Raw genomic sequence first — 13,941 nt, 5'->3', positions numbered from 1 at the left:
GCACCTCACTAACTGTGGTTAGACGAGGACAGCCCGTAACTACCTTAAACTTGGCAGCGTCAACGGCTACTCCCTTCTTTGACACCACATGTCTTAGAAAAGACACTTGCTTCAACCAAAACTCACATCTAGAAAACTTAGCATATAACTTGTTCGACCTCGAAGTTTCCAAAACCTTCCGTAAGTGTTCCTCATGCCCTACCTCTGTCTTGGAGTAGACCAAGATATCATCAATGAAAACTATCGCAAAAGTATCAAGGAATTCCTTGAACACCTTATTCATCGGGTCCATAAATACTGCAAGAGCACTAGTCAAGCCAAATCACATCACAATGAACTCATAATGTCCATATCTAGAACGAAATGTTATCTTCGGTATATCACTGTCTTTTATCCTTAACTGATGGTAACTTGACCGAAGATTAATCTTGGAGAAGACTATAGCTTCTTGCAACTAGTTGAATAGATCATCAAGTTTAGGAAGTGGAGACTTATTTTTAATAATTGCCTTATTCAATTCTTTGTAATCAATGTAGAGGCATGACAATCCATCTTTCTTTTTCACAAACAACACTGGTGTGTTGGGATTGGTGTCCTAATTCTCCTAGAGTCTCGTTGTTTTGTAAAGATTTACATTATTTGATGAATAAAATAATTATTATTTAATTCTGGCATTTACTCATATTTAATAAACAAAGCTCCTTGGTTATCTTATGTGAACTTAAGCATGTATATGTGATATACAAGTGAATCATGACTTAAGTGATAACCTAAATAGATCTGTAGTATAAGGATTAAGGTGGGGTACCTGATCCTGGTGACACTATGGATACAACTCGCTTTGTAGAGGTTTGTAAGTGTTGTAAACTACTATAGATGGTAGAACCTAACCATTTAGTGGAGACGTGCGCACAAAGGTGTCCTATACAAAGAGTTTGTATAAGACTTGGACCACGAGATGACTAGACTCTGTATATAACAATGTTGATACTAGAGACTTACATCTCACCTAAACGACCATAAGTGACACGACCTCAATCCTGAGTGTTTTGGAACTCCTGCCTTTGAGAGCGGTCCTTTGATTAGTTTGGGTGACAGTGGCCAGATTGCCAACTCAACATGCCTATCTTTTTGGGGACTTGTCTGATCTGGGAGCTGAGAACTCAATCCACAAGATGGAATTCATTTCTTTTCCGAAGCAGGGATAAGTAGAGAGATTGCTCCCTTAAGGGCTGATTCTAGAACTTGAACATAGTGCCCATAACTTCTCTTTGGAATAAAGGACTCAGTCGTAATAGGACTATGACTTATGTTCATTAGAGGGATCAGTGGTACTTAAGGAGTTAGATGTAATTACAGAGGCATAACAATTATTGGTCCAGTTGTACTTACGAGCGATCTGTGAAGGGTTGTCGCACTTCTAATTGGTTAAGATGAACACATAATATATCTGTGCTAAGGAGAGTTCAACTGTCGGCCTTTAGTGGAGTGCCTGACAGTTAACAGATGGTGGATCTCGTGACTAAATAGTTTAGTCAGTTATTCACGTACCGTTGAAGTTTTGAGCTACAGGTTCATAAGGTCCCCTTGGTAGCTCAATGGATTCAGTTGAGGATTAGTTCTTGGTGTTGATTTGAAATGTTCAAATTGACAAGAGGTATTTTGATTATATATGATATAATCGATATGATGTATGAGATATATCTAGTAGAGGATTAATGTAAATGAGATTTACATTAAGTACCATGGAATAGAAAAAGAACTATGGTTTATATGTTTCATGAGATGAAATATTAAAACTATAGGTTATAAATATAGTATGATAAGTTGGTTATCATTTATATTTATAATAATATTAATTATTGGATAATTAAATATTTTTCTCTAATAACCAATTGAGTGGGAGGTTATTGGTAGTTCATGGTAACTGTGAGATAAAAGAAAAATTGTTTTCCTAATTTTAGCAAGTTTTTGTCAAAATTGATTTAGAGATTTCTCTTTTAGAAAAAATTCTCACGAAGCTTGTCAAGTAAATACAGATTTACTAAGCGACAGCTTGTTTTAGTAAACAATCGTATAGTGTTTTGTAAGTGACAGACATGCAGCTAAACGATGAGCTAAAATGATCGCTTAGCTTTTGCTAGACGATTGGGCATCGACCTATGCGATAGGTTTTAGCCATCTCTCGCTTGCCCAATCGTGTACACGATTGTTCAATCCTCCTTCGTCTGCGTCATTCCAAGTCCACACAGAGCCCACCCTCTGGATTCTCACACCGAGAATACCAAGGTAACCTTCTTAGTGGTGTCATACTCAACTCGACACCGTCGAGGTTTTGTAGAGGCTGTTCGTGTTGCTAGGGTGTTCGTGACCGAGGCGATAGCTGAGTTCAAGCGCGAAGTGTTCGTGTTGTGTTGCAGTCGTGGTGTTTGAGCGCTCGAGGTTACTGTGTTCGAGCGTTCGTGAGCAAGGAGCGTGGAGACGAGTCTACAAATGTTCGTAGAGATTTCTCCTTGTTCATTTGTAGTTGTCATGCTGTAATTTCTGTATTGATTGCATAACTGTATGTTTTGTTTACGACTGTAATTTGTAATGTTCATACATGATTGTAATTTGGAAATATCTATTCCATTGCTCATGGAAATCCTCGTGATCAATTTTCTTCAATTGGTATCAGAGCTAGGTAAGCAATCGTTTTTTTAGTTAATGCTAAGCAATGGGGTAAATCATTTACTCTATCACGTAGCGTTGGTTGCCTGATCGCGTAGGCACTAGAGGTAGACGATCGTAGTGGGAGCATGTGATGCTCATCGTTTAGTAAAAGGCGCACGCTAGACGACCGTGTAGTTAGCAAGCCTCATCGCTTAGTTACTACCTACACGATCGTGCGTATATGATACAGAGGCACTAGCTAAGCGATTGCTTAGATGATGGTTCTTCGCGACATCGTAGTCGTTTAGACGATTGGGAAGGTAGGCGTTGTGCAGAGCACGCTAAGCAATCGTGTACCTCAGACTTCACCGCTTAGTAAAAGGTACACGATCGTGTAGTAATAGCTAAACGATCGTTTAGATTTTTCTAAACGATCATTTAGCTCCAGGAGCGTTAGTAAGCGATAGAGCAAAATGTTTGTTTTATCGTGTAGACGATCGCGGGGAGTTTAGTACACGATGGTTGGAGACATGATGGTTTGCTCGTGCGGTTCAAGATCCAGTTCGCCTACTTGAACTGGAGACTCCTTGTTTTTGTAATAGTCAGCTTTAAGATTTTTTGTTTTTAAGACAATTTTACCCGGTTCATCAACATTTATTGTTTATACATGTGATGTATGGTGCTTATATGCCAAAGTGTTTGACATATAGTTTAAAACCCACCTTAGGTTGTGCAATTATTCATGCATCATGTATTATAAATATTATAATCAAGCATGAAGAAATTACTTGAAAGCATGCGCATGCATCATGGAATATAAGAGTTATATTTTGCATGCAGTGAGCATTATCATGCATCATCCTTTTATTATAAATTTTATAGTCTAAGGGTGAATGGAAGCATGTTTTGCTTGTTTCATTGTTGTTTTGTATAAGTGTTATATAAAAGAAGTAACAATGAATGGACAATGCATTGAGCATGACACTTAGGCTGTTTATAATCGTTATGAATGCCTTGCATGTGTTAGCTTCGCATTGTGGTTGGTTTTCGTTTATAAGTGTTATAAAGGAAATTAGATCTAAAATCAATAAGAAAGAGTTGCATGCGGACTTAGAGTGAACTCAAGTTTTTAAAATAATTTTAAAATTGGATTGAGATAGACCTAAATTCAAGTAGTTCTAAAGAGTTTAGCAACATAAATTAATCTTTTAAAATCGATTTAATAGGATTAAATTGGTTGGCATAAAAGATTAAATTTGTTGTAATTCTATCTATAAGGGACCTTTTGTCTAAGGCGGGTTCTGGCTAGGCTGGGATTCTTAAGTTGACGGAAACGTAATACCTCTTCCTGGGAACCTACCTGGAAAGGTGAATTAGATAGATTTTCAACAAGCATGTGACAATTTGGTGAAAGACTTCGTTAAAGAGTTTAATGGATGATGATCAAAAGTTGTTTCACTATCTAAGGTAAATGTTACTCTTGGGCAAACATAAAAGTCACCTAGTTAAAATCCTTAGCCGTGTTTTTTCTAAGTAAGCTAAACCCTAGGTTATACCTAGTGGGAGGAGGAGATGTATCTGGCATGTCTATGATTCCACTCACATTTCTCCCTGTATGTTTACACTGTGAGATTTATGCTTGGCCTCGTTGTGCCCTGGGAGCATCCCCCTTCGGATGGTGTTTACATGAGTCAATATCAAGGTGGACGAAGAGAGTGTTTATAGTAAGTGGGTGAAGGGTGTGTGTCAACACGTCCTATGGTCTCTGTCATTGGTTCACACCGTGAGATCATTCTATACTCCCTCGTGGCACCCTGGGAGCGTCCCCCTTCGGATATGTTTTGTGCAGTTGGTCAAGATCAAGGTGAACTCCAGAAATGGATAGAGTCGCTTTAGGTTTTGCCCCAATTGGATATTTTCCCTTCGGATTGGCTTTTTGGGGCGGGCCTTTAGGGCCTAAAATGGCAGGTCACACTTCGGGAGATTGTTAGGTAAGTAATGATCTCTTGGCCAAATCAATGATAACTAGTCGTTATAGGAGCAGGAGTTGTTCTAGTATTAATGATTGGTTGAGATCTTCTCAATTCAGAGGTGGGATAATTGACCTCCCTTCGACGGCTTTTGTCTTAAACCTTTGAAGTGTCATTGCGAAACTAGATGTCACACGGGGTTCATTGCTAAAACCTTATTGGATGTTGTCTTATTTTACAACGGGTATTTGCTTAAAACCTAACGTCGGTCAATGTGTTTTTCTTTTCAGCAACTTGTTAGTATTTCCTTTTAAAGCTTTTAATATGACCGACTACTTATAGTGGAAAGAATCGTGCAAAATGTCTTTTGTGGCAAACAACCTCGATCCCACTACTCTCCAAAAGAGGAGACAAGACAGTAAATATGATTTATTGGGCTTGGAGACGTGTCTAGTAGAGAATGATGATTCTGCTTGGATCCTTGATTCAGGTGCTACTAATCATGTCAGTTCCTCTTACCAAGGATTCAATTCCTGGCAAACGTTGCCACAGGGAAAGATGATTCTTCGAGTCAGTACTGGTGAGGTTGTTTCAACTGTTGCTCTAGGCAGATTGAAGTTATTTGTTGACAAGAAAAGTTATCTATTATTGGATAATGTTTTTGTAGTTTCTCATATTAAAAGGAACTTAATCTCGGTTTCTTGTCTCATTGAACAAGGCTATACCGTCTCCTTTTCTGAGAATAAAGTGTTTATTTTCAAGAATGAATTGGAGATTGATTTTGGTTCAATGGAAAATAACTTATATGTACTAAGGTCGTTAGTCATAAAAGCCTTATTTAACACTGAAATGTTTAGTACGACAACAATAGCTAAAAGACCAAAGGTTTCTACTAAGGAAAACGCCCATCTTTGGAATTTTAGGTTAGGTCACATCAACCTCAATAGGATTGAGAAGTTGGTGAAAAGTGGACTTCTAAAGAGTTTAGAAGAGACTTCCTTGTCGGTATGTGAATCATGCCTTGAAGGCAAGATGACCAAGCGACCTTTTACTGGAAAAGGTTACAGAGCCAAGGAAGCCTTAGAGCTTGTACATTCAAACCTCTGTGGTTATAAGAATGTTAGGGCTCGGGGTGGGTATGAATATTTCATCTCTTTCATAGATGATTATTCAAGGTTTAGGTATCTCTACCTAATACAACATAAGTTTGGAGCTCTTGACAAGTTCAAGGAGTATAAGGCTGAAGTTGAAAACTTGTTAGGTAAGAAAATAAAAACACTACAATCTGATCGTGATGGAGAATATATAGACCTCCAATTTTAGAACTATATGATAGAACATGGAATTACGTCTCAACTCTCGGCCCTTGGTACGCCTCAACAGAATGGTGTATCAGAAAGAAGAAACAGAACCTTATTGGACATGGTTCGGTCTTTGATGAGTTATGCTCATCTTTTAGACTCTTTTTGGGGTTTTACAGTGGAGACTGCATGTTATATCCTGAACAACATTCCCTCAAAAAGTGTTTCTGAAACACCTTTTGAGTTATGGAGAGGCCGTAAAGGTAGTTTACGTCACTTCAGGATTTAAGGCTGTCCGACACATGTGCTAGCGACTAACCCAAAGAAGTTAGAACCACATTCAAGGGTTTGCTTCTTTGTAGGCCACCCCAAGGAAACGAGAGGTGGATACTTCTATGATTAGAGTGAGAACAAAGTGTTTGTTTCTACAAATGCTATCTTCTTGGAAGAAGACCACATGAGGGATCATAAGCCACAGAGTAAGCTCGTTTTGCGTGAGATCTCTAGTGAGACTGAGACTACTGAGGGTTCAGTAAGAGTTGTTGAACAGGTCGATAGATCAACAAGAGTTGTTGAGGTCGGAACATCTAATCAACCAGCTCAAGAGTTGAGACTGCTTCGACGTAGTGGGAGGGTTATGAACCCACTGGATTGCTACATGGGTTTGACTAAAGCCCAAAACGTCATTACGAATGATGGGGTCGAGGATCCGTTGTCTTTTAAGAAAACAATGGAGGATGTTGACAAAGATGAATGGGTTAATGCCATGAACCAGAAAATGGAGTCTATGTACTTCATTAAGGTTTGAGAGCTTGTTGATCCACCTGATGGGGTAAGAGCTATTGGGTGTAAGTGGATCTTTAAGCAAAAGAGAGGTATAGATGGAAAGGTGCAAACCTTTAAGGCTAGACTCATGGCAAAGGGTTATACCCAGGTTGAGGGAGTTGACTATGAGGAAACTTTCTCATTTATTGTCATGCTCAAGTCTATCCGGATTCTCTTGTCCATAGCCACATTTTATGATTATAAAATATGGCAAATGGACGTCAAGACTGCCTTTCTTAATGGTAATCTTGAAAAGACCATCTATATGACTCAACCATAGGGGTTCATAAGTCCAGATCAAGAGCAAAGAGTTTGCAAGCTTAATAGGTCTATTTATGGGTTGAAACAAGCGTCTAGATTTTGGAACATCAGATTTGACACTGCTGTCAAGTCATTTGGCTTTGATTAGAACATTGATGAGACTTGTGTTTACAAGAAGATCATCAACAACTCAGTAGCTTTCCTGGTACTTGATAACGGGCAGAAATGCATGTTATCATAGTGCTAAGTTCTTAAAAAATGTTGGCTTGCGTTGATAAAAAATTTTAAATTGCGTCCAAAAAGCATCAGATTCATAATATTGCAGTTGCATGGGTTCATCGCATTAGAATAGTTTATTTTTGTATTTTTGTGTAGAATATGCGATGACGCAAGGCGAAAATTGCGATTGTAGGAAATCATTGGTTGAGCGCAGCATCACCGCAAGGCTTTGCGGTGATCGTGTTCGCAAACATTTTCTAAAGAAGGATTGCCGCAACTTGGTCATCACAACTTGGTGGGTGCATCTGGGTGAAAGGCATAATTAATCACGATGGGACAGAAAGCTGATGACAGTCGAAACTGAATTAAGCTGACAGCTGCTAACGATAACAAGTACATTCAGCTTTTCGGTGACAAATAATTGGCGCATCAATCAGGGAATTAAAGCCATCCCATCTGAGCAATCATAAGAGAGAAGCCGCCTTCACCCCGAAGCTCTATAAATACCAGAGGCATCCTTCATAAAAGAGGTTCAGTTGTTTTACGAGTTCACAGTTATGTTCATAGTTTAGCCTTGTTATTAGATTTTCTTTTACCTTAAGGCGAACGTGAGAGAAGAAGGTTGTGCCGACAGATCGTTTCGGTAAGGTTAGGAGAGCGTCGAAAGCTTCAAGGACAGAGAGAGAGCCGACGCCTGCGGAAGTAGGAATATCTTTGGTACCGAATAGAGATTGACAGTGTAAAAGCCTCGGTCAGCAAGGAAATGCTACTAGGCTCTCTACCTTTAACTTCCATTATTATTTTGTACTCAAACTCATTTATAAAAATTGAATTTACTTCTCTATATCTATTCACTCTCTGTTATTTACACATGAGTAGCTAAACCTGTTGAATGGGTTGAGAAGTATTTAGCTAGCACAACTGGGAATCTTCATTCTATGCGATTATCTTGTATTATGTATGCTTCATTCGTCCATTAGAGATACTCGAGAGGGTAGTCTAAGGATAGGATCTAGGCTTGGGAAAGTCAACTTAGAATCTAGGCTCGAGAGAGTCAAATTAGAATGCATAATCAAGAGATAGGAGCTTAGGAATAAGCACTGTTTGCTATTAACGCATCGCATGCATCCTAGAGATAGGATATGATTGTTTGCGGTCACCTTGCTTTTATGCATCTTGCATCATCACATAGGACAAGAGTAGAGACTTAGAAATAAGCTCTATGGACACTTTTGCATTCAACACTTGCGTCCTAGACTTAGGAGCATCGCATTTGCATTGGAAAATGACTTGTTGTGCATGGTTGTAGCATGATCGCATAGTTCGACGCATTCCCAAGTAACGCTAGCTAAAGACCTTCTCAACCCGTTCATCTGCATACTTAGTGCATCTATCACACAATCCGACTTTTCTCAAATCCGCCGCATTTGTTTATTTTTCATTAATGCAATCAACAACAAACCAACAACTATTTATTTTTTTGGTCACCACAAAGTTTTCCTAAAATTTACCAATGCAACCTGTTTTCACAAGTCCCTGAGTTCGACCCTGGACTTATCAAGAAACTCAGTGGAGTTTACACTTGGATTCCGTTGAGGAAACTTGAGTGCTCAATGCAATTTCACCATCGCATATCATCCATAATTTCACTTCATAAAATCAAGCATCAGTACTGTATGTGGATGATATTCTACTCATTAGGAATGATGTAAGATATCTGAATGACATTAAGAAATGGCTAGCTGCCCAGTTCCAAATGAAAGATTTGGGTGAGGCACAGTATGTTTGAGGGATCCAGATCATTTAGGATCATAAGAATAAATGGTTAACCCTGTAGCAGGCTTCATACATTGATCAAATGTTGATCAAGTATAGGATGTAGGATTCCAAGAAGGGTTTATTAACCTTCAGGCATGGAATCGTTCTGTCTAAAGATCAATGTCCTAAGACACCTCAAGAGGTTGAGGAAATGAGACGGATTCCCCATGCTTCTTCTGTAGGAAGCTTGATGTATGCAATGTTGTGTACCAGACCCAACATTTGCTATGTAGTAGGGATTGTTAGTCGGTATCAGTCCAATCCAGGATTTGATCACTGGACGACGATCAAGGCGATCCTCAAATATCTTTGGAGAACGAGATACTACATGCTCGTGTATGGAGATAAGAATTTGATCCTTACAGGATACACATACTCTGACTTTCTGACTGATAGAGATTCTCACAAATTGACATCGGGGTCAGTGTTCACTCTGAATGGAGGGGCTGTAGTCTGGCGAAGCATCAAGCAAGGATGCATCGCAGACTCTACTATGGAAGCCGAATACGTAGCGGCTTGTGAAACAACTAAAAAGGTTGTTTGGCTGAGGAAATTCCTTTCAGATTTGGAAGTTGTTCCACATATGGATTTGCCTAACACACTTTATTGTGATAATAGTGGGGTTGTGGCAAATTCGAAGGAGCCTCAGATTGATCATTGGGGTAAGCACATCGAATGGAAATATCACCTAATCAGGGAGATTATGCATCGAGGTGATGTGATAGTCACGAAGATCGCACCGGAGCACCACGTTGCTGATCCTTTTACAAAGGCCCTCACAGCTAAAGTGTTTGAGGGTCACCTGGAGAGTCTGGGACTGCGGGACATGCGGCATCTTGTCTAGGACAAGTGGGAGATGATATTGGGGTATGCCCTAGTTTATTGCATATTGTACATTTTTATATTGTATTGTACATTAGTCTCCCGAGTCATTAGGATAAGTGAGAGATTGTTGGGATTGGTGTCCTAATTCTCCTAGAGTCTCGTTGTTTTGTAAAGATACATATTGTTTGATGAATAAAATAATTGTTATTTAATTTTGGCATTTATTCATATCCAATAAACAAAGCTCCTTGGTTATCTTATGTGAACTTAAGTATGTATATGTGATATACAAGTGGATCATGACTTCAGTGATAACTTAAATAGGTCTATAGTATAAAGATTAAGGTGGGATACCTGATCCTGATGACACTACGGATACAACCCGCTTTGTAGATGTTTGCAAGTTGTAAACTACTACAGATGGTAGATCCTGACCATTCAATGGAGACGTGCAAGTGGGGGTGTCCTATACAAAGAGTTTGTATAAGACTTGGACCACGAGATGACTAGACTCTGTATATAACGCTTGGATACGATATCTCACCTAAACGACCATAGGTGACACGACCTCAATCCTGAATGTTTTGGGAACTCCTGCTTTTGAAGGCAGTCCTTTGATTAGTGATAACTTGTAGAAATACAAGTTATTTTGCTCTTAAGTTGGAACTGTTGATAAAACTAAAGGTTACATCTCACCTAAACGACCATAGGTGACACGACCTCAATCCTGAATGTTTTGGGAACTCCTGCCTTTGAAGGCGGTCCTTTGATTAGTGATAACTTGTAGAAATACAAGTTATTTTGTCTCTTAAGTTGGAACAACTAAGGTTTTTAATGATAAAATCTCCTCATTTTTAGAAAAAATGCATGGAATTACTCAAACATTAGCAAACTCATGCAAAAGAATGTTTATTACTAAAATAATGCAGTACTAACGCATTATATTGCACGATTTCAACAAGAAGCTAACGCATGATTAAGAAGTGCTGCAGGTAAAGTTCTAACGCATGGGCCATGCGTTGGAGGGATTCAACGCTGAGAAGATTCATTGATTCAGGCTATTTGTGTCAAATCACTACTTGCAAGTATGGGCAACTGCAGCAGGTGGCGTTTGAAAAGCTTCCGAGTGTCAGGCAGTTGACCAGGGCATGGAATTTAATGCTGCCCATCACCAAGCTGGAGATGACCAATGCCTATAAATAGATGAAATCCCTCCAGAGTTCGATATACACAGAAAGAAATTTTCAAGTTCTCACTCTCAGTATTAGCGTAGTCATAGTTGTAGATCTTTAGAAGCTATGCTGTGGTGCTAAGAAGATCAAAAGGGAAGAGAACCATCATCACCGCCGGTCAAGGAGCGGAGGAAGCCGAGCTTGAGAAAGACACTTCGTCCGATTCTTATACAAGTGATTGTACACAACTAGAATTGAGCCAAAGAGATACAAGAAATTGTACTCTGCGACTTGACTCAGTTCCTTTCATCTCATTTATCACTTTCGTACTTTCATCTGATTAAATATTGCTTTTGTGAAGACAATCTGCTTCTTTATAAAATCCATATATTTGATCCATCACACTTTGCCATTGTTTATTTCTTGTTTATGTTGAATGCATCTATACTTTATGCAAAACTTCATTTCAAACGCTTAAGCCAACTTGATCAACTGGTAAAAGCATCTTTAGCTTAGACTATTCGAGAGAATAAATAAGTCCGCATCAAGTAGAACGCCTAGTACATCTAGAGATAGACTTACTGGTGTTTATTGCATTCTATGTTTGACGCATGCATCCTAGAGATAGGTTTTGTATGTTGTTCGCATTGAGAAGTGTTGAATAAAGTCTAACGGATAAACAAAGATAAACAAATCATCTCATTCATCACATTCTGGTTCGTGTACATTCATCTTAGATCGACACATACCATTTACATTAAAATCCATTTTCGCATGATCCACCACTCATTACTCAACTCTTTTGTATCTTCTTGCACAAGCACAACACCTTAGTGTAAATAACACATTCCTTTATACATTTAGAAAATCCCTACAACAGCTACAACGCAAGGTCTGCGTTAGCTTAACTGAATCCCTGAGTTCGACCCTGGACTTACCAGGAACCTAAATTGGATTTATACTTGGGTCTAATTTAGGAAAACTTGAACGTCAATAGGAGTGTCGTGCGTTCTATTGCACATCTTTAATGCACCAATGCATTACAAATACATAAACGCATCAAAGCATCAACGCATCATTTATACTTAGAACTTATTTTTCCAATTTATTTTATACAATACACTCCCAGCTCGAATCACGATAGCAACGAACAAGTTTTTGGCGCCGTTGCCAGGGATTCAGAAACAAAACTAACCAGAAATTTCGTTTGTATCTTTTGTAGGAACACTTCAGTCGAGGGAGTATTATGAGCTAAGCCTAAGCTTGTGAACGTTTATGAGTAGGGAGAGCACTCCCGAACTTATATACGACCTCGAGATTGAAAGGAACTTCTGACGTAGAAACCGATATAATCGTCGTCGAAGGTTAAGGCAATAACTTCTTAGACAACAGAACAGGCAACAAGCAATGGCAGACAACTAGGAAAATCAAAACTTAGCTCAACAACTAGCTCATGCTGCACAAAATTCGATCCTAATGGCGAACAACAGCACGCGTCTTATGAGGGAGTATGCGTCCCCTGTACTGTATGATTTCTCTCAAGGAATCATATACCCAATGCTAGATGGGACAAGGTTCGAGATGAAATCTATAATGCTTCAAATGCTCCAGACTGCTGGACAATTTGGAGGTGGTCGTGGAAAAGATCCTCACGCCCACATGAAACATTTCCTGGGAAAGTGTAACTCATTTATGATTCCTAGAATCACCCCAGAGGCGATCAGGCTATATTTGTTCCCCTATTCTTTGCGTGATGATGCAAAAGAATGGGTAAGCTCACTAGAGCCTGGTGAAATCACTACCTGGGAGAAGTTGGTGGAGAAATTTATGCAAAAATACTTCCTACCCACCACCAACGCAAGGAGGCGTCGAGAGATTATGAACTTTGAACAAGAAGAAGCTGAGACCTTAAGTGCCGCATGGGAGCATTTTAAGGGATTGGTCAAAAATTGCCCGAACCATTGACTACCACTAACTATCCAGATGGAGACTTTTTATGGTGGATTGAATAGAGCATCGCAGATAGCAGCCGACGCGACTGCAGCTGGTGGAATTATGGATAAATTCTACACCGAAGCTAAAGAGATATTAGACCGCATTGCTAAGCACAACATGGAATGGGTGGACGATTCGTATGACGCAAGAGCTGATAGAAAGAAGAGATCTCAGAATGTTAATTCTATTGATTCCAACGCAATAGCCACACTTTCTGCACAAGTGGCTACGTTGACCAACCTTTTGTAGAACATATCGCTAGGGAACACATCAAATAAGCAGAAGGTGAATCAGGTAGAAGCATTCGGGCAGCCCATGGTTAGCTGTGTGGGCTGGGAGATTCTCATTCTTATGCTGAGTGCGCACAAAACCCGCAGTCAGTATGCTTCATTAAAAACAACCCATTTTCCAATACATGTAATCCTGGATGGAGGAACCATCCAAATTTTTCTTGGACAGAAGGAAATCAACAGGAGCACTACCCATGGGTGAATCAACCGTCGCCTGCATTTCAACCAACGCATATAGCGAGCGAGTTGAAGAATAGGCAGCCTGGAGTTTTGCCTAGCAACACTGAAACACCTGGGAACAACAATGGAAATGAGCAATGTCACGCGGTGACGTTGCGAAGTGGAAAAGATCTTGAAGAAAGAAGAATGAATCCAAGAAACAACAGTCCTTCAAAAGAATGCAACACACGTTCAATGGCAGTAGAAGATCAAGAAGAAAGAATGTCGAAGACCACAAGCCATTCAGAACCAAGTACGTCTAACGCGGAAAAACCTGCGGTGCCGCTGAACGCACCATTCCCTAGACGCTTGATGAAAAAGAATGATGAACAACAATTCAAGCGCTTTCTTGAGCTCCTGAGGCAATTACATATCAACATTCCACTTGTAGAGG

The 13,941-nt window shown here is 39.5% G+C and overlaps 1 non-coding gene across 1 annotated transcript; it reads right to left on the bottom strand.

Moving 5' to 3' along the window:
- Positions 1-12,906: 12,906 nt before the first annotated feature.
- Positions 12,907-13,010, bottom strand: LOC150033481 (small nucleolar RNA R71). Its single transcript, XR_016524184.1, has one exon. It is a non-coding gene; the product is annotated as a small nucleolar RNA R71 (small nucleolar RNA).
- Positions 13,011-13,941: the final 931 nt, after the last annotated feature.

Source organism: Benincasa hispida, chromosome 10, assembly GCF_027475165.1.
Source record: "Benincasa hispida cultivar pf3 chromosome 10, pf3_genome.v1.1, whole genome shotgun sequence".
Classification (NCBI taxonomy): Eukaryota; Viridiplantae; Streptophyta; class Magnoliopsida; order Cucurbitales; family Cucurbitaceae; genus Benincasa; species Benincasa hispida.
The sequence above is the reverse complement of the archived record's forward strand: the minus strand, read 5'-3'. Positions and strand labels throughout refer to the sequence as shown.